Below are 4,364 nucleotides of genomic sequence, written 5' to 3'. Positions count from 1 at the left end.
ACACACACACACACACACACACACACACACACACACACACACACACACACGAGTGGGGTTGTTGTGTTCTTCAGGCAGTGGTCCTGATAGCTGAGAGGGGAAGCTTAATGGCTCTCCAGCTCCATGAGTTATGTATGCTGTGTGTTGTGTGTAGAAAAATTCTGCAACTATAACACTCCCTCCCACATACGCACAGAAACACACACACACACACACACACACACACACACACACACACACACACACACACACACACACACACACACACACACAAACACACACACGAACACACACACACACACACACACACACACACACACACACACACACACACACACACACACACACACACACACACACACACACACACACACACACAACATCGATATACAAGAGAAACATACTGAGTACAAAGCTCATGCATATGTGAACCTGCATACTGCTAAGCAAAACATACAACACAAAGTCCTGCCTCCACACACACTGAGACAAAGAGAGAGAGAGCAAATGAAAAAAAGAGATAAAGTGAGAGAATGAAAAAAAAAGAGAAGGAGAAAAAAAGAGAGATTTTAAAGTACCAGTCCTGAGACTTTAGCCCTGAGACCAGCTCTCGCTCCGCAGGTCTCAGACCAGCCAATTACCCAGAACTGATGAAGCCAATTCCTGCACACACACCCACTCACAGGCCTGAGCACAGCTCGTTAACACAACCCTCTCCCTCTCTCCATCGATGCAGGGGCCGGAAGCAGGTCCCCACTCAGCTGCAGATCTGTCCATACTGCACATCGATCTCCAGTCACTAATGGACACGGTGGCATCAGGCGAAACATGACTGTGGTCCGCACCCCTGGTTCCAGGGGACTCCACACACCAGTGAAAGATCAATAAGCGTCTAGTGAATGAATGCCTTCTAAAAGTTTCAGGAATATTCCTGAACTGCAGACCTGGGTAAGGCAACAGCTCTTACTCAAACCATAAAGCTTCTGCACCATGCTACCATCAAATACGCTCACAGTGAACAGGAGATCTGAGACCCCCTTTACAGCATGCAGCAGATAAAGCAGGACAGAAGAGAAAAAGATGTGTTTGAGAGAGAGAGAGAGATAGAGAGAGAGAGAAAGAAAGAAAGAAAGAAAGAATATGCTCAGTGTGTGTGTGTGTGTGTGTGTGTGTGTGTGTGTGCGTGCGTGAGTGTGTGTGGGTGTTTGTGTGTGTGTGCGTGCGTGCATGCGTGTGTGTGTGTGTGTTATACAGTGCATAGTGGTGATCGGTGAGTTCACTTGACCTACTTAAGGGGAGAATACAGTCCCTAGCGTCCCCCTTACCTGCCGATGCTAACTGCTGCCCAGTGCGTTGGCTCCCACACTCCCCCACAGACACAATGCTCACAGCTCCCTTCCCTGCCGGCTCATTACGGCAGCCTCCAACACACAGGCAGAGAGCTGTTGTTTTGTTTGCAAGTGTATGCCTAGGTATAGAAGTGGCCATATTTGTTGGAGTCAGGATTGTGTATGTATGAGAGATTATGTGTCCATGTCTCTAGGGTTAGGGATCTTTTCGGCAAGGAAATGTACCTTTATTTTGAAGATAAACACAATGAATGTAGCAGTGACATGTCTGCCACTTATTCTTTATCTGACCACTGCAAGTGAATTTTGAACAACAAGCGTGTCAGTTTATTCAGCCCAAACTGCACAAGAGTGTAGCAGCAGGCCAACTGTGAACTTCAGTCTGGGCCCCGACGCTGAGTTAATTTAAAAACTGTCATCATAGCCACCATCAACATGTGTTACTATATTCAGCTCTGCCTTTCAAGTATAGGCCTGTTATAGTATGGGGGATTACTCTCTCCCCGTGTACAGTACATTCAAAGACAAAAGCACATGTGACAAGACTGCCTCAGCACCGAGCTGCCACTTCTGTGCCAATCATTAGGAGCCTGCGTAGGAAAAAGTAGAGGATCACACAGAATACATTCATCATCCTCCGTGACGCATTTTCAGCCCCATGCATGGCGCCTCACATGGCCTAAGCAGTGTGTGGTTGCCTCTCCATCTCTAACTATCGGTTGCTCCCTCTCCGCTTCTCTGTTGGTTTCTCTCTTCCTCTGTTGCTGAGAGTAGAAACACACCAAGAAGAGCCTGGCTACTGAACGGCAGTACCCTGCTGTTGCTATGGTACCGAGTATGCTGTGGTTACCTGCTCTTCTATTCTGTTCTCTTCTGTTCTGTTCTGTTCTGTTGTGTTGCAAATGGCTTCTTATTCCTTGCACAGGTCTCCGTAATGGTTGAAAACAGTCAAAACAGGCTTGTGTCTAGGTACAAGCCCTTCTAAGATACATAGACATGATCTCTTCCTGCTTCAGCACTCACAGACAGAGGTGGTACTTACACCCAGCTTTTCTCTCCCCTCATAGTTTTGCTTGAGGGGAAGCGAACATTACCTGAAATGAGCAAATATTGTGTAGCCTAGTTTACCTACAGTGAGTTTTTAACCGTAGCATACAGAGGAGTAGCGCACATGTGTGTGTATGTGACGTAGTGGTCCCAGAATGCTGTGCAAAACTAGTGAGAATGTTAATGATTGATCATTCTAGAATGTGTCTTCCTTCTTGTGTCAATATTAGTGTGTATTTCTATTAGCATTTTTAGTTTGTGAGATATGTGTAGATGCCTGTGTTAAGGATCATGTATAGTTAGCTTATGTGTCCACCCTTAACCACAGTGTTATATGGAGATTAGACTTCCCTTGTGTACTATCCAATTCAGTAAAAGTGTTTTCCTGTCTGCGTCACATTAATAGAGAAGAAGAAGAAGAAGAAACCTCTGCATTGTTCTGCTGGACATTACAGTGCTTTTACTAGTTTACAGCACAATAATTTAGTATATAGGCCTATATCACATAGATTCAAGAGCTGCTTTGTTCTAAATATTACTATTAGGCGACAACTCAAAGCCAGAATTGGGGTGAGGTCATCCCCAGAGTAGCCTAATTAACCTGTGGGACCATGTGATCAATGAGAACTAGACAACTTCCAGACATGAACTAATGAGCCATATCCTCACACACACACACACACACACACACACACTATGTGATATGTCGTGCAGAAAGCAAAGGGGCAACCTTTAAATCCCTTCAGGGCAAATTCAGACAACCTTTTATACACCATGATATGTGCCGTTAACATAAGGAAGATACTGTATTTTTATCATTAGGGAATTAAATGACTAATCTTTCCGGAGAGCCCTGCATAATCGCCGCAGCTTTGAGAATGATAGCATGTCACTGTGCGCGGCTTTGTGTCGGAATACACTGCATTCTCAGCGGTGATTTTAGCCATGGCAAAGGGGTACTGGTCCAGTGAGGCTAAGTCCAGGCTAAATGAGCTGCTGGCAGGCCTTCTAAAACATTCCTGCAGCTTTGTGCGTGTTCGGCATTCTTCTGTGCTGAAACAAGCCTCGGCCGGGCCAACTCGTCGTATCTCATGTGTAAACAGCCCATTAGCCTATACCTCTTTCTGGAAAAAGCAGGTGGCCAAGAATTCTGTTTCAATTCATTCAGGAGATTATTGGACTATGGATTGCACCACATTTATCTCTTCTACACTGGATAAGCTATTTTTCTAAGCAATGTTTCTGGACAATGATATAGCCTAATATTTGAAATGAAAAAATGAGTTTTTGAATATAATCAATGGGTTAGATCCTTTCTTATTAACAATATCATGAGATTATAAAGAGATTAGATTAGCTACACCTTCATAAAAAGAGATTTAAGAGCTTTATTTTCTCGAGAACTGCAGATTTTAGCAGTATTAAATAGAAATTACATTAAAAGTCCAATTTTATTTCTGAAAAATGCCTGTCAAATTCAGTCATTTAACAGGTTATTTGGTCAGACTCGGGTCATAGCTGCTGGAGGGTGACGTGGTGGCAGCTCGGCTTACAGGCAGCAGGGACCTCGCTGTTTTCTGTTTCTGTGTCATCACTGACAACTCTTCCCCAGCAGATGGCAGAAGACGCAAGGTGATCAAAAGGAGTTGGACGGGGCTACTGAGGAAGAGCTGCTATGTACAAAAAGTAAGACAAGGACACAGGTGTCGCCAAATTTTGTTGAAGCACAGTTCCTAGGCTACGCCGTTCCTACCTTTAACGAAACAAACACAATTTGACATTCAGGCAGAAGATGCGGACATGATGCGATGCCCTTTGGGTCGTTGGAAGGCATCAGTGTCAAATCAATTTCACCATGCCTGCCATCGAAATGGTTTACCATGAGAGGGCACCCACTAACAAAACAACAGAGGCTCCAGAGAAAACAGCACGGACGGTACTGAGCGGAAGGTATGCGCTCACAATTAC

Source organism: Sprattus sprattus (assembly GCF_963457725.1).
Source record: "Sprattus sprattus genome assembly, chromosome: 17".
NCBI classification, from domain to species: Eukaryota; Metazoa; Chordata; class Actinopteri; order Clupeiformes; family Clupeidae; genus Sprattus; species Sprattus sprattus.
Note: the sequence above shows the minus strand (reverse complement) of the source record.